This window comes from Lutra lutra, chromosome 5, assembly GCF_902655055.1.
Source record: "Lutra lutra chromosome 5, mLutLut1.2, whole genome shotgun sequence".
NCBI lineage: Eukaryota > Metazoa > Chordata > Mammalia > Carnivora > Mustelidae > Lutra > Lutra lutra.
This window is the reverse complement of record NC_062282.1, coordinates 37,710,562-37,736,778: the sequence shown is the minus strand read 5'-3', so window position 1 is coordinate 37,736,778 and position 26,217 is coordinate 37,710,562. Positions and strand designations below refer to the sequence as shown.

Below are 26,217 nucleotides of genomic sequence, written 5' to 3'. Positions count from 1 at the left end.
TGCTGAACGCTGATCTTGAATTAGTTCAAATGAATATACTTTGTCCACATTCCCACAGTTGCTTCCATGTAAAAATCACTTTTATAATAAGCTCCTTTCATTAAAACACAGCCTGATCATATAATCTTGCAAAGGAAAGCTCTTCTAACCCCTGGTCTAAAATATAAAAGCAAGACGAAAGGATGGGCTCTCTGCTGTGATCACGTTCAGGACATTTGCAAGGGCGAAGGGTGAACTAGATCCTGGGAGCACGACTGCTCTGCGCCAAAAATTCTAGGTAGTGTCCCTGAGCCTCGAAATGGTCAGCTGGCAGGTTGTACGCCATCCACACCGCTTCTCCCACATGTCCCCTTGTTCCGTGAAAATGCGGATCCACTCCACATCAAAGTACCTGCTGTAGGCCAAGATCTCCCGATCACCATCCAGGTGCAAATCGTCCTCATTGAACATCTTAATTTTTTCTTCATAATTTGGGTGTTTATTCTTGCATATAGTTGTTACATCTGTCCAGGAGTAGTTTCTTCCTTTTTGGATCTCTCCTAATCCCAGATCATTCAATTTGTCAGCATCCAGCTTCCAGTAAAGAACATTGAGCCCGCTCAGCTGCTTCAGGAAGTCGACCAGGTGGCCGGGCTGTGCATGGTCCTCAGCGGCCTTGTTTATGGACTAGGCCTGCACCTGTGGCCGGGCCACAGCTCTGCAAGCACCTGCCTGCCCCTTGGTCTGCCCCAGCCTGCTGACCTTTTGTCAGCCACTACAAGAGGGGCTGAAGCAGAGCCCATCTTTTACCCTTTATGTCACAGGCTAACTGAAAATTGACCAATGCAGTTGGCAAAATGCAAGTGACCTAGGACTTCTTCCTGTGTGGAAGTCACATTTTGAAGACTTTATGGGCTACTCCTTGAAGACTGGTTCTCAATAAACTAAAGGGAAGAGAAAAGAACATAAAATATTCTTTTTCCTTTTAATGATGTATGACTTTTGAGCCTAAAGTCTCCTTAAAATCCTGTTTTGAGTATCAGATATTAAATAGTACCTTTTCTTTGTATTTTTTAGGCATCCTAATTTTACCACCTCTATCATACACTGATGCCTTTTGTTGATCATGTACGTGGAAAGAGAAGAAAGAAAAATAAATTGTTTTTCAAACCATTCCTGGATTCCTGTTATTTATCACCACTCTATATATTAATCTCTATTATCTATTCATCTGTCTGTCCTCTTATTGCTTATCTGTCAATCTGTGTGGCCATAATACATAGAAACACCCTTGAGTTCATACACATGCAAAAAGACACTTCTGAAATATTTTTCAGCAAACACTAATAACTTCTTTTTCTTGTGTGATGGAGATACTTTTGGAGATACTTTGCCGCCTTCTTTGCCCTTTTATAAATTGACCAAATTTCTTTTCATATAGAAAGGATATATAACTTTTACAAAAGCTATTTTTCTTAAAAATGAACTAAAATAATTTTTGTCATTGGTTACCTGGAATAGTAACAATAGAACCCACCTCGTAGTGTTGTGATGAGGATTAAATGAAATTATAGGCATGAGGTGCATCTTAGGACCTCCTGTGGTATATTGGTGACACTTCTGTATTATTATTTTAGTCCCTCTTTCCTAATCATCTGTAATAATTATGGACATTGTACTTGTTATACACATCCAAAATCTCAATGTATTTTCTGGAATTGCTGGAAAATATCATCTTTCATAAAACAAATTTCAGCAGTAGTTTGAAATTTTGTATCTGAAATAAATTGAAGATAACTTAGCCATTAAAATAGACCCCAAAAAAGCAATTTAGTAGAGGATAAGGTAATACTTCACAGAAAAGGAATAAGTCAATTTAAATAAATTCAAGAGACAGTTTAAAGAAATTTAAAAATCTAATTGTAAAAGGAAAAAAATCTAATGTAAGTACATATATGTTCTTCCTCTTCTATCTACACTTATAGTAAACAGTATATTATGAAAAACTTCAAACTCATTTTGGCATGCATATTTTCTGGTAAAATGGAAATATAACCATTTCAATGTAAATTTGTTAAGAAACCATCAAAACAAAACTATAAGTGCTCAAGACTGAAGTAAGGTAGTGTGAAGGGATTGCGTCCAAAAATTCTTCTAAAGACTTTTTGTTGTTGTTGTTCCAGTAGTGATCCCCAATGTAAAGCAACAGAAAGATGTGTGTACACTGATGCTTGGCCATAAAATTTTTGACTCATATAATTCTGGATATAATTTTTAAATTCCCTTTTTTATTTGCTTTATCTGTTTAACTTTTGTTCAAGTACTCTCATACCTGATTTCCCATGTATTTTCATAAAGTTTGGGTAACTTTCTCTACTCCAAAATTTTTCCATAGGAATTAATTCCTCTATTAACTCAATCCTTAAAGACTGAACTGCTCTGATGTCAACTGTTTATTAATACATGGTTTGCAAACTCAAGTCAAGTACAAACATTCCAGCTAAGGCAGAGTTCTGTGTCTTCTTCTTTTGCTTGGACATAAGAAATGCAAGCATAAAATTCAGTGGTCTCTGAGAAAGAAATGAGTTAACTCTCAGATCCATTGTTAATGGTCTAGTCCTAAAGGGGGGATCTGGTGGACCCGCATCCTCTGTGGACTTCCTTTTCAGTACTTTGGATCTCTTATCAATTATGAGGTTGCACAGGAGGGGCACAAAAATTATTTACTGTCAAAATAAATTACATTCCTTGAACTAGAATTTTTTCTTATGGGTGGTTTTACTCTGATTATTTGAAGGTAGTCTATAATTTTCTCTTTTTAATTTACAGACCTACATTTTGGTTACATTTTATGAAATGACTAAATGAAAGCACCTTTGATAGGACCTGGGACACTAAAGACACTCAAGAGTTGTTAGTTTTCTTACCTTTTTTCTACACTGAGAAGATTAATATACACTGCTCACTTTGTTAATGTAAATCTAATGAATTTTTTGGGTCACGATATTGAAAAGAGCCAAATATATACTTAGTCATTCAGAGGAAAAAGGAAGCTTTCTAATTCCTGGGCCATGAATTTCCCATTAACATTTTAATTCTTTAATCCATAGAGGAAGCTATGGCTGGCTAATAATATAATACAAAGTTTACCTATAAATCTTCTGAAAAACACATTGCATATCTCATAAAGGTATAGTCATATTTTAAAAGTAAAATGAGAACTTGTTTTATGTATAACATCCTGTAATGACATGAGGATTTTAAAATGAACAATTATTTTTATTACTCTCTTATTAATTTTAAGGTGGACCTCTGAGTTAAAATATTCAGATATGGTCAGTAGGATCATCTGATGAAAAACGAAAGGGTAGAGCTTATGTTTTCATCGTTGCTATTTCAGAAACCCCAGCATTTCAAAGGTTTATTATTCAAACCCCCTTGCTTTTGTTTCCACAGAGTAACAAAGATACATCTGAAAATCAATGAAAACCACTATTTCTCTTTTGCCATTGTACTCTGAATACAAATGATTACAAGAATGTTTTTTCTTTTTTCTTAGGCAAGCTTATGCTTTTAGAATTGAGAAGGTACTGACATACAAAAACGAAGGAAGTGGTGTTGGAAACTTCCTCAGAGAATGAAGTTTATTAAAATAACATAATATAATAGAGCAGAAAGATTCTGTTAAAAACTGGTGTGGTTGGCTTTAGGTAACATTGCTATTAAAAGGAAATCTTTTTTCATATTTCTCAGCCCACAGCATGTATAAAATTAACAGTAAAAAGAAGAACTCAGAATGAAAAAAAAATGTTAAAAATATATCTTGATAAAACAGTCCCTTTCCCCTGCATAACTTGTAAATTAGCCATGGGAACCTCCCACCTGTACCAAACTCTCATTCTGAAAGTATACCATCAGTCTTCCCTTGAGCTTCCCACGGTTTTCATATCTCGTTTAAAATTTCCTTTACCCACATCTTTTCTCCCTATCATTCATTCTTTCCTAATATCCTCAGTTGGCAGTGAATACCATTTTACAAAATTAATAAAGTAAATGAACAAATGCAACAATGAAGGACACTGTAAATACTTGACAGAGTAGAAATAATTTCTATTGTAATTCTAATTTAGGGTCTCTGCATTGATATTATATCCCGGACTTTATCTTTGACCCTCTTGCTCCTCAGAGTGTGCTCCTTGGACCACAACCTTACACCATGGTAGGAGCTTGTTGGAAATGCAAATTTTCAGTCCTTATGCAGACCTATTAGATTGTAATCTGCATTTTAACCGAATCTCCAGTCGTTTCATTGGCTCATTAAAATTTGAAAAAATCCTGCCCAGCCTACACAGAAAACAATATCAAAACCGGTCCTTATGTTACTTGAGGTTAACTGAAACTACAGACAAGCTTTTAAAACATTTTAATGTTTAAATTCAGTAAAATTACCTTTTAATATTACTAAAATCATGTTGGATAACATAGCCAAATTGGACTGACTCATTCAATTTTTTTTTTTTTAAGATTTTATTGATTTATTTGTCAGAGAGAGAGAGAGGGAGAGAGAGCAAGCACAGGCAGACAGAATGGCAGGCAGAGGCAGAAGCAGGCTCCCCGCCGAGCAAGGAGCCCGATGCGGGACTCGATCCCAGGACGCTGGGATCATGACCTGAGCCGAAGGCAGCTGCTTAACCAACTGAGCCACTCAGGCGTCCCTCATTCAATTTTTAATTAAAATTTTTTTTCACTTCAAGATGCTGTCCAATTTCCTATTTCCCATTAGATATCAGCCATTAGGTATCTCTATTAGATATATCTCTATTTCCATTAAATATCTCAGAAATCTGAGAGAATGTATACTACTACACTGACCCATTTGTGTTACACCACTTTGGTGGGGCTGGGAAATTCAGGTTCTTTTAGTCTTCCAATCTCTCCATTTGCAATATCCAGTGACTTTTTCAGATATCTCCAATTCTTAGTTTCTTTTACATTTCTCTGGCCACAAGTCCGGTCTTGCCCCTAACAATGCTCTTGGCATCCATCCAGTCTCTGCTGCTTCCACCGAGCTTCCTAAAAATAGAATTTCCTAAAGCAGGTTCACAGGAAAACCCATTCTATACTGTATTAGTGAGAATGACTTCCCCACAGTGTTCAGTGGGCAAGCGTGTTTAGGAATGCTTGATAAAGTACGAGAGGATTCTTTACCAGCAGTGGGTCATACTTTGAATAACACTACACTAGAGCATAGTTCTCAATCTGGGAAAGATTAGATACTAAAAACCCTCAAAACTAATCCTTGACCCCAGCTTTCACAGGCTTATGGTCATTTGGTAATCATCAATGAGCGAGATGTAGAAGGTGTTTTCAAACATCATTTGACCAGAGAACCTTTTTTTTTCCACAGAGCATCTACTGGAGCTCTGTACCATGTTTTAGAAAATGCAATTAGAAAAGCCTGCTTTCTACATATTCTGCTTTGGACTTAAAACGTCTTCCCACTGCCTATCACATTAAATTCAGAAATCTGTTTTTTGTTTTGTTTTGTTTTGTTTTCCCCCCCTCTTTCCCCCTTTAGGACTTATTTGATCTTATTCTGCTCTGTTATCCTACCTACCCAAAATTATGCTCCCTGGCTTTACCACACTCAGAGTTATCCATCAGAAAGGCTTCTTGCCGCACCTTCTCCCACCTACATAAACCATACAAAGCCCTACTCCCCAAGCATTTGCTCACAACATTCTCCCTCCAGAGAAGGAACTTTCAACATACCACTCAAATCTAAAGCATTTAAGGCCCAGATAAGTTTCAGACTTCTCTGCCTTACAGTGAACTTTCCAAAAGTAAACAAAGAAAAAAACAGGATTTCTGTGAAAGTGATTTATTAAGACAGTGCAGGAAAAAGTGGGCAGGTGAGGAAAAAAGGGGACCCAGGGTGAGAAGGGAGCAAGCATGGCCACCGTATGGAGTGAAGTCCCATAGAGTGTCAATTGGGCTCAGCCTTGCAGGGGAGGTCTAGAGAGAGTGTTGTGACACCTCTGAACTGTCTCATCCTGGGCCTGGTTGGTGGGGAGGGGCAAAACTGTGCAAGTATTCTCAGCTTCCCTCTAACTGAGACACCAGGGAGCTGGCGGCTGGGAATGTAGGCACACAGAGCCTATGAGTACAAAACTGGTAGTGCATTGCGATCAGAGATAGCTATGCAGCTGTCGTATCAGCTACAACTTCCTGGACCATCTCTATAACCCTGTGGCTCTCTGTTGATTAAAGCCTCACTAAACCTGTGTTGATTAAAGCCTCACTAAACACTAAACTAGTGTTATCTAGTTTTGCACTTTTTTGCTCTCCATGTACCTGTATGTATTTTTCTATGTTCAGGGAGTTTGTAAACTCTTCCCAAGCAATGCCTAAGCATGATAATTCCCTTGTAATTGTGCATTCCCAAGCAAACTCATTTATTATCTAGGAAACATATTACCAAACAAAAATTGGGCTTTGCTTATCAAGAATATGAGGGTAATAGTGACATGACTCCAGCACACATTGTCTAACAGGAGAAGCAAGGTAGAAGCTGGGATTCCAGTTGGGTCAGTGTTGAAGGAAAGATGATTATTTTTTACCACTAAGTAGAACTTGAACTAGATGATACTTTACAAATGGGTTCATTTTCCTTGATATTTGGATCATGATAAGATATAATCTCTTTTTCTGTTAGAAAAATCAGCAAGATTACATGATAGTTTGATGTGAGGCACCTGGGCGGTTCAGTTGGTTAAGGTGGGACTCTTGATTTCATCTCAGTTCATGATCTGAGAGTCATTAAACCAAGACTCTCATTGGGCCTTGGGCTTTGGGCTGGAGCCTGCTTAAGATCCTCTCTCTCTCTCTCTCTCTCTCTGTCCCTCACCCTCCCCTCAAAGTAAATAGATAGGCAGACAGATAGATAGATAGATAGATAAATTGATGTGAATTGAGCTGACAATGCAATTTGGAAAAATGATATATGAGTCAGTAGATTCATATCACCACTAAAAACATTCACGACTTTATTGTCTTTTTCTCTAACGGGGTTGATGGTAATTTTTTTTTTTTTTGCTACTCTATCTTTGTTTTGAGGGTTAAATGAGATAATAATTTATAATAGGACTTTATAAATCATAAAGCACTGTTTCCATTTTAGCAATCATAGTAGGTACATTATGCAAATAAATAGAATAGTTGTAGTAGTTACTCAAGTGCAAAACAATGTTAGAATCCAGTTAAATCCTTTTTAGAAGCCAAAAAGCTTTTAGCGAACTCAAAATTCTAAGCTGATTTTCATTTATTTAAGATTTTTATAACTAGAAAATATTATAGCATATAATCACTGTGTGAATGATAGGTTGCTGCTTAAAAGCTCAGAGTTGGAAATCTGCATGTTTCAAATTGTGCTGCCTTCCCATATCATTTCTTTTTCCATCATTAAGGCAGCTTTAGCATGAGAGGCTCAAAATTGCCAATTAATTAAAACTGTTGCCCAGTTTCCTTCAGCTGCGCATGTAACCCTGATTGAGCTCTGCAGCTGGGTGAACGCAACCCTGGAATACCAATCTCATCTCATAATTGGTTGCACAGCGTTGAACCTCTCAAATATGCAGTCTGATGTGCCAAACAAAGACCAGAAAGCCTCAGTTTTCCTAGATTTTTTTGGCATATAGACTTATATCACATTTAATCTTTTGGAGAGCTCTTTGAAATGAACATTTGGGACAAGTATTCTAGATTTTGACTTTCTCTGTTTCATATTGGAAACATCCTTCCTCTAGGTGCCCCAGAGACGACATCAAAATAGTGCTGCTGATCAGGATTTTCTGGCTCACTGCTAATCAGGGCCAAGAGAAAAGAAACCAGCGAAGGCTTCTGAGCGGTTCCTGGGCACGGTGTGCAAGTCTTGAGCAGTAAGCTTTGCAGTGAGCTCTAATTCCATGGTAGCCATCCCTCTCAAGGAAAGACAGCATCCTTAAGCTTCATTAGCGAAAACTGGATTACCTATTAACCTGAATTTTCTGCAGCTTGAATGTCACATTCAATTCTTGGCCCAGAGAATCTGATAAGTTACCTTTTAGTGAACATTTGTATCATGCCAGAAACTATATCACGCTATATGCTTTTTCTCATTTGATCCTTACATTAATTCCAGAAATAGGAGCAATTTTGATCCCACTTCCAATTATAGAAAATGAGTTTGGAGAGTATAGTAATTTCTCATCTTCATCTAGGTTTCCCTAAAGCAGAACCAGAGATAAGAATTCTAGGCCAAGTGGTTTACTAAGAAAGTACTTCCAGGAGAAACCAAGAGATAAGTGTGAGAAGCAGAGCAGGGAAGTAGAGAGATCCAGAAAGGAAGAAACTTGACAGAGTCTCAGAGGTGACTTCAGCCTATGAGCTCAGGGGAGCTCCGGAGTGTGAGGTAAGCCTCAAGGTTACCCAACTCTGAAGCGAGGGAACTCAATCTTTCATACCTCCGCACTGAGCAGTAATTTGTGGAGGCTCATCCTAGGGGGATGTGAACTCCTAGGTACTTTTTATTTCAGGGAAAGCAGGTTTCTAAAGTCTCAGGATGTTCCAGGATGGGAAAAAATGGGGTTGCTACTGGTAATTGGAAGAGGAGTGGTAACTCAACGTTGAGGTTGTGGTAACTCAACAAAGCTGAGGAGCAGTAACTCAATGAAGGAGTGGTAACTCAACCAACATTATCCTATGCAGTCACATAGCAAAAATGCAGCGAGGCTGAGATTTCAAACAAGCGCTCTCTGACTCTAAAACTTGGGAAATTTCATCACTATCCTGAATGTCAGACAAAAGTGATCTGAAGAGTGGGCAATCAAGGTAATGGGGGTTCTGTAACTTGTGTCCCAGAGCAGTTGTTGACAAAAGTTAACCATAAATATCCTAAAGTAGGGAAGATTAGAGAGAGAAAGTTGTTTTGAGTTAGTTTGAGGGCTATGAAGCCCTTGGAGGTAAGAGTTTTGAACTAGGTTGTTTCTAAAAGAAGATGGAAATTAAAGGGTATAAACTCAGGGAAATATTTGAAGCTTGATATAAGGAAGACTTTTAGGACAATAGGACTTCTCTAGTAATGGAATCAGCTGTTTCTACATAGAAAAAGTTTGCCATACTTCACATTTTCGGATGGTCCTAATATCATCAGTCAAAGAGAGTCATTGCAATGAAAATTGGGTTAAGAGATTGGCTTCTAGAGGCCTTTGATTTTCTAAAATGAGGACATAATTTGGAGAAGCTGTTTGACTTGTTCTGTTGTCATTCCCGGTCATAAATGTTATGGTGCTATTATAAATGTACCCCTTTGTTTTAATGCAAAACATCGAGTGTGCTACCTTCCATTTGAAATATGAAATTTAAAAGGAGTCAATTGCCCTGCCTCCCAGCCTCCCCCCCCATCACCTTTCCCATCACATCTGTTCCTTTGTAATAAAATGAGTCAGGAGACAGGATGACTGCTGCGTTAGGGAACTGAGTATGTGCGAATGTCCTCTAAATTGCTTAGGATAAATCTGAACTTCATGAAATTGAAGCAAGATGATTGTAAAATAGAGTTTAAAGGGAACTAAATATCGCCACAGAGAATGTGGCTACAAAATTGAGTCAAAACAACTCAAAATAACTAATCTGGTACAGACAAGTTCAATAATTAATAATCCCACTTCAGAGGAAACTGTTTGTAGGCTATCCACAAGTATTTTTACTTACGCTTTTAAGTTTTTCAAAGCCTGACACTGAAGGTCTTAAATTATTCAAATTCTATGTATTTATTTTAAAAACATTGAAAATCCTGAGAACGATTTCTTTGTTCCAGAAAGAGTTTCTCTTTTTCTTTTCAAATAAAATGTCACACCTAAATAGTCAATTATCAAGAACATTATTGGTGGTTAACCAACTCATCAGAATCAATTTTTACCTTTTAGTACCGCTTCAGGATAAGCAGAGGGAAGTGCAGAATTGAATAATTAACCAGGAGCATGCAGATGAAAAGCTTCTGTGTTTTCCTTTAATAAAGACAATTATCAAGGTTTTCTCAGTGACAGATTTGATTCTGATTGGAGATTTTTATTTCCTTAACCTCTCTGCCTTTTACTCTGTTTCTCTCTTATTTTCTATGCCTCTCTCTCTCTGTTCTTACCTTGCTTTCTATGTTACTTAAGGAAGAAAAACTCTAATGAAAGGATGCTTAGTTTTCTGTTCCCTAATGGAAAACACAGGTAAGCAGATTGGTGGAGACAGTTAGTGTGAATAGCAATATCTGGGAGGGGTTTTGTTGTTGTTGTTTAAGTAAAAATATGGTACTTTTGGGCAAGTCCCCATCTAATAAATGGATGCCTAGCTCTTTGAAGAATCCTCTCTTCCAAGAAGTTAGTGGATAAGATTTCCTATATTTTGTAAAGCAGGTTATACCTAACTTTTTTTTTTTTTTTACTGAACATTATGTTTTAGATTCATCCATGTTAATAAACATAGATGTAATTAATTTGTTTTGACTGCTGTGAAATATTCCCTCCCTCGTGTGACTGTATCACAATGTAGTCATCCATTTTCAAGGTAATGAAACATTAGGTTGTTTCTACTTTGTCTTTATTGACAAGGCTACAGAGACTTTCTTTTATACGCCTCCGCATGCACAGGTTGGTTTCCCAATGCTTAGGACAGGATTTTCTCCATCTAAACTAAATGGTGCCATATTGATCCCCAGTGGGCCCCACTGACTTAGCACTCTTATGCTTGATGTAAGTAGGGAACAGAAACCAGTGTGTGAGTGAAATGTCCTTTGTGAGTTAATACTGTAATGTGCGTTAGTCAAGGAGATAACATGGAAAGATGGACTTCAAATGGCAAGACAAATGTTCTATTATAGATAATACTCTCAGTAGCGTAATTTAGTATATAACCTAATTATAAAGATGTTTTGAACATCCATGGTGGTAGGCAAAAAACACAATAAAAACCATGAAACTGAGGGGAATTTTATGAAGACTGGGAAAAAAGTGAGCTAGACTCTTCATGTTGGCCTTTGAGAAGCTGTATTATTCCCTTTCTAAAAGTATTTCTGCTTTTTTGTATATAGGTCTATGGCTTATTTATTTTTATGTTATTTGATATCTTTCTGTATCAATCAGGCTCTTGCCTAATTTCTTCTTCTAGGGTCATAATTCCTATTGTACAGTCAGAATCAACAACACTTTTTCAATTTAATATGTATTTATTGAATACGTATTAAGGACTACTCTAGGGCCTCAAGATTTGGCAGTGAGCAAGACAGAGATGCTCCTTGCATACAGAGACTTATAGTTTAATGTGGGGAAAAAGACAGTAAAAAAGAGAACACAGTAACTTCAAGTACTATTAAGAGTATGAAGGAATTGGGGCTCCTGGGCGTTGAGTTGGTTAAGCATACAATTCCTGATTTTAACTCAGATCATGATCTCAGGGTGGTGAGATTGAGCCCTACATTGGCTCTGTGATGGGCTGGGAACCTGCTTAAGATTCTTTCTTTCCCTCTCCCTCTGTCCCTCCCCCCGCCCCCCTAACCCAGTGACACATGTGGGCACTCTCTCTTTCTCTAAAAAAAAAAGGTGTGAAGAAACTAGAAGAGTGACTTCAGGGTCTAGGGTTCATCGACAACACATTTATTATGAATATCTTCCATATAACAATGACATGGAATCAGTTCTTAACCAATTTTGTTCAGTGTGCAAGGTACTAGAGGATAGAGGTTTTAAGCTTTTGAATTTGACTTTAGATGGCCTAACAATATTATTCATATGAGGACTTTTGATATCATCAGCTGCTCATATCAGGAAAATTATTACTGCAGTAATTTTATATTTATGGTGTAATAGATAAACCACATAGATATTTCAAGAAAGAAATTTATAATACAGCAGAAGAGATCACAGACCAAACATAAAAAGTTACCAGAATCCAAAGTAGCAATTGGTGGTTCTCTACTGGGAGAGGTATACCCTGAGAACTAAAGGAGTTCAGAAAAACACTTTGGGGTTGTCAAGAAAGAATTCCACCAGGTGTGATTTAAGTTTGAAGATTGATTGCTGTTTGACATTGAGATTGTCAACTTGGATCTGTGTGGCATTATAATTCTCTATGAAATTAATTCATTTACTCTAGCAGCTTTTCTCTTCTTGCCCCAGATTTCCTTCTGAATTAATTGGACTTCCATCTGGCATTTGCTTATTAGGCCTGATCTCTTGCCTGGCACGACCTTCAGTTGTTCTTTTCTTGTCTCTTCCTATTCTTCTGGTTTTTTTACTTCTTTCTATTGGGGGTGGGTGGGTCTGGAATTCCTCTGTGCCTGGAATCACCTGCAAGCTGCCAGGTTCATCCTAAAATAGCCTCTCCCTTCTTTCTATTACTTGCCACAGAGATAAACAATGTGTAGAAAAGGAGTCACACAAAGGAAAACAAAATCATAGTGATTTTCTCAGACTCAGAAAGAAAAAAAAAAAAACTGTTGGCAGCAATCTTCTTTCAGAGTTCCATTCTCAACAGCTACCTTGACAAGTTTCCTTCAATTTCATTTTATTTTGCTTTAAAGTAAAGCAGAACAAAATAGAAGGACAAACAAGTTGTATTGCACTGACGATTCAGAAGCACACTTTTATGAGGAAGAAGGTGAGTTTGGAAGTTAGTCTAAGGAAAAATGAAAAGAAAAAAGGGATATACTAGAGATTCCACATAAAGGAAAAGAATGAATAAAATTGTGAGAACAGAATATGCAGAATTCTAAATAATAGCAACAGGGTCTAGTACAGGAGCATCCAAGATTTTTCTAGAAGAACTGTGACTACCTTTCAACATAAGATTGTTTCAGGAACTAATTTTCAAAAAAAAAAAAAAAAAAAAAAACCAATGTAGATTCTCAGGTATTTACTCAATATATTTATGAAGTCTGGGTAATACAGCCATCGTTGCAGAACTGAGATAAAGATCTGAATTTCTGCCACTGAACAGTTTGTGGTCCAGAGTGGAGACAGACATTCAGACAAACGACGATGGTAGAATATGACTGTTAGCTAAGGCAGCTCGGAGCTGGGCAAGAGCGCCATGGAAGCAGGTTCTACTTAAGTTTTCTCTGGGTAATTAATGTTTTATATCTAGGGTGGTTTTAGATGCTTTTGCCATCTTTTCAGTTTGACATTATAATTCAAATTTCAAAGTTAGGTTCATTGATCTTCGAACCTTTAAAGAATTCTTTTTGCTACAAAATGGGATCCAGTGACTTTCCCTTTCCTTCACCCTCCTTAAATCTTCTGTTTTTCACAGCTGCCTTCTACCCTATTCTGATTTCTCTCCTTAGACCCAGATCTCTCACTCCTTTCTCCTGGTTTTATGTTCTAGGCATGGAGACAGGGTGTCCTTTTCTTTTTCACTGCTCTCCTCTACCCAGCTCTAGGGCCTAGAGTGGGGTTCTGCTCCGAGAAGGCTTGTTGACAAAATGCCGGAAGTGTCTAAAGCCGCCCCAGAGAGATGGTGTTATTGCAATACTATCTTCTTATGGATTTCAGAAAGAAATCAAGGGAACTGATTAAACAGAGAATGTATTTGTACTGCGGAATCACCTCCCTGAGAATCAGTGGGAAGTAAATTACAGGAAGGAATCCTGCAGGGAAAGTTGTTCTTGATTAGACATCACTCTCACTGACCGCTCAAAGGGAAGCCCAGGGCTCAGCAGTGGTACATTTTCACACAAAGCACAGGAACCACGTGAATTAGCGCTGACGGAAAAATAACTTGTTAAAGGAACTGGTTTGGGATTCTATTTTAGCAAGAACAGGAAGTCTAATGATTCATTCAAGGGTCGATATTTTTGAAGGGAAATACAAACCTATCATGTGGGAGAATGCTTCCCAAGCAGTAGTTCTCTGTAGGTGTACTGATATATATATAAAAATATTTTAAATTGCCATTTACTTTTAACTGTTCTCAGTACAATATTCTTATATAAATGTGCATGGCTATAAAAAAATGTACAAAGTAAAATGTTAAATTTCCCCTCTATTCTTCCCCTCCAAGGTAACTTTCATTAACTGGTTTGTATCATTCCTGTTTTCCATTTCTCCAGATATGCCATGTATAATGGATTTTAAAAATATGTAGAGATGAGATCATACTAAATTTGTATTGCTCTGTAATTTTTTTTTCACTTAACATCCTTTGTTTAGATCACCAAGCTGGAGATAGAAATTTAACTATACTAATTTATACTGAATAAATTCAAATTCAGAGCAGAGTAGCCTGGGCTAAATTATGGGTTCTGTTGGGCCCATTTTCAAAGAAGTAATTGAGTCTCAAGTGGGGAATTCATTTGGTGTTTGGTATTTGAAATAACTTAAAACATGAATAGAGAATGGTTAATCATGGAACCCAATACAGAGGAAGCACTTAATAAATACTTGTTCAATTGTATTCAATCAATTTCTCTTAGTCTGCTGTTACAAGTGAATAGTAGAGTTCTCTTAGTTAATCTGTCTACATACTGTAAGATATCAGCATCTGAATCTGCCTTATTTTATCAATTAGTCTATAAATATTTATTGATTGCTTACTGTAGTCTGTCAACGAAACTCAGCCACTATGATGAATCTTTTCTACATCAGAATTTTTGAAGGTGGGAAGGAATTCTCAAATCAATAATATGATCAATAATAATAAGCTGTTACATTTGTAGAGTACTTTGCTGTTTACAAGACACTTTCACATAGCCTCATCCCACTTAACACTCAAAAACAGCTGTGGGAGTCTGGTATCATTCCCATTTTATAGAGAAAGAAAGCGAGCCTCTGGTAGTAATTGATCAGCCCAAGCTGCTGAACACAGAAAAGTGAAAAAGCTGGGACTCAAACTTCCTTACTTCAAGTTCAGATTTCCTCTGGTATATTTCTTCTCGTTACAAAAGTTATTACCCTACGGGACAAACTCATTAAAAATAAAAATATTGGGCGCCTGGGTGGCTCAGTGGGTTAAGCCGTTGCCTTCGGCTCAGGTCATGATCTCAGGGTCCTGGGATCGAGTCCCGCATCGGGCTCTCTGCTCAGCAGGGAGCCTGCTTCCCTTCCTCTCTCTCTGCCTGCCTCTCTGCCTACTTATGATCTCTGTCTGTCAAATAAATAAATAAAATCTTTAAAAATAAATAAATAAATAAAAATATCAATGGATAAGGGAGACGTGGTCCATATATACTACGGAGTATTATGCCTCCATCAGAAAGGATGAATCCCCAACTTTTGTAGCAACATGGACGGGACTGGAAGAGATTATGCTGAGTGAAATAACTCCAACAAAGAGTCAATTATCTTATGGTTTCGCTTATTTGTGGAGCATAAGAAATAACACGGAGGACATGGGGAGATGGAAAGAAGAGAATTGGGGGAAATTGGAGGGGGAGATGAACCATGAGAGACTATGGACTCTGAAAAACAATCTGAGGGTTTTGGAGGGGCGGGGGGGTGGGAAGTTGGGTGAGCCTGGTGGTCGGTATGATGGAGGACACGTATTGCATGGAGCACTGGGTGTGGTAAATAAACAATGAATTCTGGAACACTGAAAAGAAATTTAAAAAATAAATAAAAAAAAATCAATTCATATCTGAAGGGCTGTTTATATAAAGTGGGAAAGATGGTCTCTGTTGGTGTCAAAAATAACAATTTGGTACATTCTGAGGATACATGTACATTCAACCAGTAGTATATTCAAACCCACCGGTTCTCAATATACATTCTTTGGACTAGGAGGATCAGCATCCCCCAGGAACTCGCTAGAAGAGGAAGGTCCCCACCCTAGCTCTACTGAACCAGGATCTGTTTGGGAGCTAGAAATCTGATTTTAATAAACCCTCTAGACTATCCTAATGCACATTAAAATTTGAGAACCATAGTTCTTTCCAGTGAACTGAAGGAAGATAAAGAAATTGTTAATCAAGTCCAAACAACAACCATTTTGAATCTTCCTGCTGAAACATACTCCTATTGAGGTACAAAGATGTACCTCCTATAGCGATCAAAGGACAGCTTTCTCACTTGAAATGCAAGCAACTGCTCTCTGATACAGGTCAGAGCTTATTGCTTCCAGGTATAGTAGTGAGATTTCATTTCCCTTAATGTATCCTCTATATTCTGGCTGTTGCAAAAAGTTTTTTTGACACCTCCACAATATATTTCTCTATTAATTCCCATTTCCCACATAAGAGTATGAAGTACTTTTGTGCCTTTCACTGATTTAACACTCCAACCTTAAAAAAAAGACAACAAACAAAACAATAAAAATAATATTTTCTAAATCTTAAATACACTTTAGATAACAGTGGTTATCTAATCAAAAGTAACCATCTTGCTTTTTGATGTTTACTTTTGAAGAGTGTTATGGACTGAATGTCTGTTTCCACAAAATTCCTATGTTGTAATCCTACCCTACAATGAGATGGTAGGGAGTGGGACCTTCGAAAGGTAATTAGGATTAGATGAGATCGTGAGATGTAGTCTTCATGAATGAGATTACTGCCCTTGTAAGAGTCAAAAGAGACCTGCTTCCCCTCTGATCTCTCTACCATATTCAGATGCAAGAAGTTGGCCATCTGCAACCTGGAAGAGGATCCTTACCAGAACTTAACCAGACTGGTCCTCTCCCTGATCTCAGAGGATTTCCAGCCACTGGAACTGGGAGAAACAAATTTCTGTTGTTTATAAGTGACCAAGTCGAAGGCCATTTGTTACAGCAAGACAAAGCGACTAAGACAGCAAGTACCTCATAAGCACATAATTAAAATGTGTGGAGGGGAGGCATAAAAGACAAGAGAATCAGGTCAGAGTTAGGTAACTATTTAAAACTTTTTTCACATCATGTTAAGGTTTGAAGTATTCTTGAATGTGGTTTACTGCGGCAGGGACCTGAGATTTAATTCACATCATCCTTGGGTGGCTCAGCATCTACCTCAGAAAGTTCTTGGGGATTCTCCCAGCTATGCAACCATCAATGTAATGTAAAAATAATGTGGGGAAAAGAGTCTGTTGTTAGTTTTTCTATTAAGTTAGAGGAGTTTCAAGTTATTGCATGAAAAGATTGTCACCCAAAGAAAATGTTGAGTGAATTAATGACCAAATCTATAAGAAGCAGGGTTTTGACCACCACTTTTTTTTGACCACCATACTTTTTTCTATGGAAATTAACAAATATGTGTAGTCCACAAAAACTTCGATGTGCTTTTAATAAAAAATTACTGGGATTTATTTTTAAAAGCAGTTTTAGGTTCACAGCAAAGCTGAGGGGAAAGTACAGTGAGTTTCCTCATACCTCCTGTCCCCACACATACACAAACTGCCCAACTATCCATTTCCTTCACTATAGTGGTACACTTAGATCATAATCGATATACCCATATTGACACATCATAATCACCCAGAGTTCATAGTTTACATTAGGGTTCATTCTTGGTACAGTCTAGAAACTTGGACAAATGTCTAATGGCATGTATCCATCTTTGCAGTATCATACAGTAGTGTTTTCCTTCCCTAAAAATCCTGTGCCGTTTATTCATCCCTCCTTCCCCCCCCACCCAAACTTGACAATCATTTATCTTTTTACTGCCTCCAAAGTTTTACCTTTTCCAGAAACATCACATAGTTGGAATCATATAGTAGGTATCTTTTCACATTGGCTTCTGTCATTTAGTAATATGCATTTAAGTTTCCTCCAAGGGGTGCCTGGGTGGCTCAGTGGGTTAAGCCTCTGCCTTTGGCTCAGATCATGATCTCAGGGTCCTGAGATCGAGCCCCACATCGGGCTCTCTGCTCAGCAGGGAGCCTGCTTCCCTCTCTCTCTCTCTTCCTGCTTCTCTGCCTACTTGTGATCTCTGTCTGTCAAATAAATAAATAAAATCTTAAAAAAAAAAAAGTTTCCTCCAAGTCTTTTCATGGCTTGATAGCTTCTTTCATTTTAGCGCTGATAACATTGCATTGTTTGAACGTGCCAGTTAATTCACCCATGAAGTGCATTTCAGGGTCATCTTGGTTACTTCCAAGTTCTGGCAATTATGAATAAAGTGCTATAAACATCCATGAGCAGATTTTTTTGTGGACATAAGTTTTTGATTCTTTCCTATTGCTCCACAATCATGCCAGTGTTTGTTGTAAATGTTTTGGATTTGGCCATTCTAAGTAGTGCACAGTGATATCTCATTTTTTTTTTTAATTTTCAACTCCATGATGACATACAATATTGATCATTTTTGCTAAAGTGTACTTGCCCTCTGAATAGCTTCTTTGGATATATGTTCAGGTCTTTTCTATTTTTTAATTGGGTTGTTAATTTATCTTTTAAGGATTTGGTCCATTTAATCTAGATTATCAAATATGAGCATAGAATTGTTCATAGTTTTCCTCTATTATCTTTTAGTGTCCTAGAAATCAGTATGGATGACCCTTATTCTATTTCAGATATTAGTGATTTGTATTTTCTTTTTTTTTCCCCTTAGTTACCCTGCTAGAAGCTTATCAATTTTATTGATACTTTAAAAAAAAACATTTTTAATTTTGTTTATTTGCTTTATTCATTTCCTGTTTTCAATTTCATTGGTTTCTGTTCTAATTTTTATCATTTCTTTTCTTCTGTTTACTTTGGATTTATTGCTCTTTTATTTTAAAGTTTCCTAAGAAAGAAGCTTAGATTACTGATTCTAGATCTTTCACTTCTAATATGTGCATTTAATGGTATAAATTTGTCTTTCATACTGCTTCTCTGAATCCCACAAATTTTGAAAAGTTGTATATTTTTATCTTCACTTAGTTCAAAATATTTAAAAATTTTTCTTGGGATTTCTTCTTTGACCCATGTGTTAGTTAGGAGTGTATTGTTTAATTCTAAAAGATATATGCGTCCCTATGTTTTTGCAACATTATTTACTATAGCTACGACATGGAAGCAACTCAAGTGTCCATTCATAGATGACTAAAGAAGATGTGATATATAACACAATGGAATATTACATAGCCTTAAAAAAGAATGAAATCTTGCCATTTGCAACAATATGAATGGACCTAGAGGGTATAATGCTAAGTGAAGTAAGTCAGTCAAAGAAAGACAAATACCATATTATTTCACTCATATGTGTAATTTAAGAAACAAAATGAATAAACAAAGAAAAAAAGATACACACCAAAAAGCAGACTTTAAGCTGTAGAGAACAAACTCCTGGTTGCCAGAGGGGAGATGGATGGGTAAAATAAATAAAGGGATTAACAGTACTCTCATCTTGATGAGTACTGGGAAATGTATAGGTTTACTGAATTGTTATACTGCACGTGTGAAACTAATATTAACACTGCACATTAATTTTACTTGAATTAAAAAAAAAAGAGAAGTGTGTTTGATCACCAAGTATTTCTAGTTACTTTCATTATGATCTAAGAGCAAACATTGTATGGTTTCTTTCTTTTTCTTTTCTTTTTTTTTTTTTTTTTTTGATGCATTTAGTTATGTTTTATGGCCCAGAATGTAGTCTATCTTGATAAATGTTCCATGTGAGCTTGAGAAGAACTCTGCTGTTTTGGGATGAAGAAGTTCATAAACACCAATGACATCGACTTGATCTATGACACTCTTAAGTTCAGTTATGTCCTTACTGATTTTCTGTCTGCCACATCTGTCCATTTCTGGTAGCAGGATGTTAAATTCTCCAACAATAATAGTGAATTCATGTATTTCTCTTTGCAGTTCTATCAGTTTTTGCCTCACATATGTTGACACTCTGTTGTTAGGTGTCTATACATTAGGGATTATGATACCTTCTTAGAGTATTAACCCTTTTATCGCTGTGTGTAGCTTCTCTTCATCCCTGATAACTATTCTTGCCCTGAAGTCTGTTCTGTGTGAAATTAATATATCTACTTTGCTTATTTTGATTAGTGTTAACATGGTCTATCTTTCTCCATTCCTTTCTTTAAATCTATATATGTTTTTATATTTAAAGCTAGTTTCTTGCAAGAAATATAACTGGGTCTTGTTTTTTGGTCCATTCTGACAATCTGCCTTTTATAATTTATTTATTTTTTTTTAATTTTTGGAAGACAGTGTGTGGGGGGGTGGAGTGAGGGGCAGAAGAAGAAGGAGAGAAAGAATCTTAAGCAGCTTACATGCCCAGCACAGAGCCCTACATGGGGCTTGATCTCATGACCCTGAGATCATGACCTGAGCTGAAATCAAATGCTGGACACTTCACCAACTAAGCCACCCAGGCACCCCCTGACAATCTGTCTTTTAAATGATGTAGTCAGATCATTAGCATTTAAAACAATTATTAATATAGTTGGATTAATATCTATCATATTTGCTACTGTTTTCTTTTTTTATTATTCTTGTTCTCTGTTTCATATTTGTCTTTCACACTTCTCCTTTTACTTATTTTGGTTTTACTTAAAGCTTGCAATATACCCAGTCCCGGTACACTTTCAAATACCATTATACTACTTCATGGTAGTAAAAGTAACTTTTAATAGCAAAATATTCTTAATTCTTCTTTTTTGCCCCCTTGTATTACTGCTGTCATCTGTTGTCATTTATTCCACCTATACATATATATATATATATATATATATATACACATTTATACATTTTGCCATTATTTTGAACCAACCTTCACCTACAAATAGAAATTTTGCTTAACTTTCATTTATTACTTCTCTGATGCACTCCCTTTATTTTTGTTGATCTGAGTTTCTGACTTATATTACTTCCTTCTCTCTTTTGAGATTTCTTACAAGGCAACTCTACTGGAAGCAAATTTGCTCAATTTTGTTTGACTAAGAAAGTCTGTATTCCTCCTTAAGTTCTGAGGGATAATTTCACAGAGTAGAAAATACTAAGTTGGTATTTTTTTCCTTTAAACATGAATATTTCACTCTACTTCCTTCTTGCTTTCATGGTTTCTGAAGTGTTGTTTTTTTTTTTTTTTCATTGTCTTCTTTTACGACTTTTTGTTTATTTCTTCTGAACTTTGAATATAACATGTCTAGGTGTAGGATTGGTGTTCTGTAAACTTCCTGGATCTATGGGTTGGCATCTAACATTAATTTGGAGAAATTTTCCATCATTATTGTTTCAAATATTGCTTCTGTTCCTTTCTTTCTTCTCCTTCTGGTATTATTACATGTATGTTACACTTTTTTTTTTTTAAGATTTTATTTATTCATTTGACACAGAGAGAGATCACAAGTCGGCAGAGAGTCAGGCAGAGAGAGAGGAAGGGAAGCAGGCTCCCCACTGAGCAGAGCTCAATCCCAGGACCCTGAGATCATGACCTGAGCCGAAGGCAGGGGCTCTAACCCACTGAGCCACCCAGGTGCCCCATGTTACACCTTTTGTAGTTGTTCCACAGCTCTTGAATATTCTTTACGTCTTTTTTTTTCCCAGTCTTTTTTTCTTTTTGTTTTTCAGTTTGAGGAGTTTCTGTTGTCATATCCCCCATCTCAGAGATTCTTCCCTTAGCCACGTATAGTCTGCTAATGAGCCCATCAAAGGCATTCTTCATTTCTGTTACTGTGTTTTCGATATCCAACATTTCTTATTGATTCTTTCTTAGAATTTTTATCTTTTATGTTATTAATCTGTTCTTACATATTGTCTACTTTTCCATTAAAGCCCTTAGTCTATTAATCATAGTTTAAAAATTCTTGGTATATTAATTCCAACCTTCTTGCTGTATCTGACTCTGATTCTGATCCTTGTTCACTCTCTCCAAACTTTATTTTTGCTTTTTATTGTGCTTGTAATTTTTTGTTGAAAGGTGGACATGAAAAACTAGGTAAAAAGACTGCAGTAAATATGACATTAATAATATGACCATAACGTGTAGGGGGAGAGGAAGTATTCTATGTATTTTATATCTAATCTCATATGATTAGATCTCAGTCTTTCGGTAAGCCTGTGCCTCTGGATGTGAACTCTACTAGTGTTTCTCAGCCCAGGATGCCCGTATGTGGAAGAGGGTGACTAGAAGGGGCTGCTGCTAGATATTTCCCTTCCTCTATTTAGGTTAAGCTCTGAAAAAAAAAAAAAAATCCAATAGTTTACACTTTCATAAAACAATTTCTTCTGAGGTCAGTCCTTGTTAAGAACAGAATGCTCTAGTTTATTTCAAAGTGGCTTATTTTCCTCTTCTCCAGCTGGAAGTAAGAGATTTTTCTCAGGTTATTTAGCAATTCGTAAATTACAGTTCGGGTTTTTCTATCCCAGCAATAGTTTTTATGAAAGTTTCTGCTTTGGGATTTCTGCTCTGGTATGTTGTGAATCTCTGTATCTTCCTGTCTCTTCCTCCAATTTTGAGGGTAACGGTTTGCTTGGTCACCTTACTTCTCCGATGGAACTAGGAAAAGTTGATTTTTGCTTGTTCACTTCCTTGCTTATTATTAGAATGGAGTAGTGACTTCTAAATTACTACATCCCAGACCAGAAAACTTGTGCTTTCTCTGCAGATAAATAAAATAAAAGCTAACATTGAATTGTTTGCTTTTCCTTCACTCTGAATGATATTTCACTAGGGGAGCAGGTGACATAAAACTATATATCTGAATAAAGTTGTAACAATAGAAATCTGTACTGTATAACATAGCATGATATAATCATGTTGCTACTTGGAAAAAGATTAATCACTAATTGCGTACAATTTTTAATTAAAAAGGAGGTGGGAACTAGATAAAAAAAAATAAGGATGTTCAGTAAGCTAGTGATCAAAGCCAAACATTAAATTAAAATGTTTTCTATGAAAATATGAATCTGCTTATGCAGATTATCCCACTGAATTATTCCACCATCTGCAGAACTCATGCCTTTTTGTTTGACTCATTTGTTACAAGTAGCTTATGAACAATAGCACCCACTATTAACATAAATAAGAAATTCTCAGATGATGATAGGAAGAGACAATTGGAAAGTCATACTCTGTTAGAAAAATTAAAGAAACCAGCACTATGTTTTCATGCTATATATTGCAGTATCAATGGGATTATGCCCTTAAGAAATCCAGATGTATTCCAAAGAGAACAACAAATGTTATTCACAGCATAGAGAATCTTGAAACATATGAAGATTTTTTTATTGGTCTAGTTATAATCTTAATGTAGAATATGTATAAAGGTGGAAGCTAGTCAATGAATAATCTGCATCGTTGGTTGAGGTCACATATACAGTTATTAAGAAAATTTTAAGAAACATGTTTTTATTTAACACATATTACAAAACATGCCTTTAAAGCCTTAATATTCACAATATGATGCCTGTATTGTACATTAGCACACAAACTAAACTTCAGCTTTTATTTATATGATAATGAATTATTCAGAAGATATGGACAAACTTTCCTAAATGGAGTACCCACTGTTGATTCTTGTGATCTATGTCTCTCTAGTTTGAGGCAAAAAAAGGAGTACACAAAAAGCATCAAGAAGATTTTTGTCTTATGTATTTTGTATCTATCCATCTATTTAGTTATTCAGGTAGTTATCTAACATCTATCTTTGTTCATATATTTGAAATATTAGAAATGAACATTCCTCTTTAAGGTTCCAAATGTCCTTCTACTGGAAATGAATCCATAAATTTGCACTTCAATGTAAATTACCCTAAAGGGGAACTTAGCTGGTTTAGCTGATAGAGAATGCGATTTTGATCTTGGCATTATGAGTTTGAGTCCCACATTGGGTGTAGAGTTTACAAAAAGTAAAAATAAACTAAATTATCAGATTTAAATTACCTTTAAGGAAGTCAAAACTGGGATTCATACTGGGGATGTTGGATAGCCAGAATTTTATGCAAAGCCAAAGGAAACTAGGGGGCAGGAGAAAAGACCATCACTTACGGAGACAAGAGAGAAAAGAATTTAGAGTGTGCTAAAAATGAAGTTATTCTGAATTTGCATTTTCTTCAGGTTCCTAAATGAAGCAAGTCTTTCCCTGGAACACTAAAATTTCTCCCATGTTCTGCCTTCAATGTGACCCCTGTTGACAGATGACTGCTATCTCTTCTAGATGAGCAGGAAGGATGGTGTGCTGTAGTTTATGAAAGGAAACATTTCTTTTCAAAATGGTTAATGGTTGCGTCATTGCTAGAGGTGAAGTAGAGTTTATTTGACTATTACAGAATTAAGTGTAGTCAGCATTCAACATAAAGCTTGGGTTAGAGGCCGTTTTGGAGAGATCAAGTAATGCAACTTAGGGTGTCCAGTGTTTCTGGGGGAAATCTAAACTTACAGTAGCTCTGGTAGGCCCCGCCATTATCAGAAGTGGAAACAATAGGAAGTTTGTGAAGACTTATGTCTGCTGTTATTAACATATTTTGTTCACACATATGTTTTATTAGTAGCAACAGATGGACTTGGAGAAAAGTCATTACATGTGGATGTAAAATCATGTTCCATACATTTCAGTTCAGCAGAGTTCATCACATCAGAAGATTGTCAAATAACTAAAATTAAACAGGTTGGGGAAACATAAGGCAGGAAAACTTTACATTAAGAATAATGGGAGGGGCACCTGGGTGGCTCAGTGGATTAAGCCTCTACCTTCGGTTCAGGTCATGATCTCAGGGTCCTGGGATCGAGCCCTGCATGGGGCTTTCTGCTCAGCGGGGAGCCTGTTTCCCCCCCCCTCCCTCTCTCTTACTGCCTCTCTGTCTACTTGTGATCTCTCTCTCTCTGTCAAATAAATGAAATCTTTAAAAAAAAAAAATAGGAGATTGTTAGCCCTCCAGGGATCAAAACAGACTATTTTTTAAAAATTGAATTTAAGGGGCGCCTGGGTGGCTCAGTGGGTTAAGCCGCTGCCTTCGGCTCAGGTCATGATCTCAGAGTCCTGGGATCGAGCCCCGCATCGGGCTCTCTGCTCGGCGGGGAGCCTGCTTCCTCCTCTCTCTCTGCCTGCCTCTCTGCCTGCCTCTCTGCCTGCTTGTGATCTCTCTGTCAAATAAATAAATGAAGAATCTTTAAAAAAAAAAATTGAATTTAAAATTGGGCAATTAACCTTAGGGTTTTTTTTATTATTATTAATCTAAATATTTGGTTGCTAGTGTCCTTTTGATTCCTGAACTCTCTAGGAAAATAGTGAAAAGGAACATATGTCTGCTATCCAGAAGCTACAAAATTTGTTAATCAAGATGGTTTGGACTATAGTTCATATATGGTCATATCAAACAGTACCACACACAGAAAAGAGTTTGTAAGCAGACTGTGTCAGCAGTCCTATTCTTGGATGCAAAAGATTATAAGCCTAGCACAGAGTAAATAGTCAGTTTTGCTTACATTTTTGGAAGGCTGGACAAAAGGTTACAAACAATATACACAAAAGAGCTAAATTAACTCCTCAATTCAAGACAAGAGGTTCCTATATGTTTAAAGATAAAAGGGGTTTTGTAACTCTGTACATGAACTTTTCAAGTAATCAAGAACAACAGTATGTCTTTGCACACTTTGTTAATGTATAATTTGTGGACACTAACATAAACATCTCTAGGTGATCTATACAGAAAATAAAGTGCACCTGTGATTTTGAAATGGAGTCTTCAAACGGGTAAAAACATCCATTTTTCACTAATAGTACATTGAAAAACTTTTTTTTTTCCTCCTCTGATTTCAGTTGTAAAGCATTACTTAAGTAATTAAGTGGTGGCTATTTCAACCGCAATAATGACATAGTACTGGTTTATCCTCCTCTAGTTTTCCAGACATATTAAAAGACAAATTTATTGCTTAATTTTTTAACATCCTGAAGTTCTTAAGAATCAATTGGAATAACATTGCTTCAATCTGAGTGAGGAAGTCTCTAATTTTCATAATTTAGTGACCCAAACATATTGTGGGAATGTTATTTTATTAGTTTAACACCTTAGAGATATGCGTCTCTGAGAAAGATTCTGAAGAGCATTAAATTTAGCAAAACTTTCCAGTGAGTTTCACCATATGAGAAAATGCACATTACCATGTATATGAAACTTAATACTTGAGAATAATTCTATCTGTAGATAGCACATTAAATCTCTCACACCAGAATTGCTATTTATGAACTATGAGGTGTATTCGTTCTTTTAGGCAACCGATGCACTGGTTTAAATTAAATAATAATTTACTATGTAAAATGAAAGAGTTAAGTCTCCCAAGAAAGCCAATAACAAACACCTCAAAGTGTTTAT

The 26,217-nt window shown here is 36.5% G+C and overlaps 1 pseudogene; it reads right to left on the bottom strand.

Moving 5' to 3' along the window:
* Positions 1 to 235: 235 nt before the first annotated feature.
* LOC125101132 (1,2-dihydroxy-3-keto-5-methylthiopentene dioxygenase-like) lies at positions 236 to 21,598 on the bottom strand (annotated as a pseudogene).
* Between the last annotated feature and the right edge of the window lie 4,619 nt (positions 21,599 to 26,217).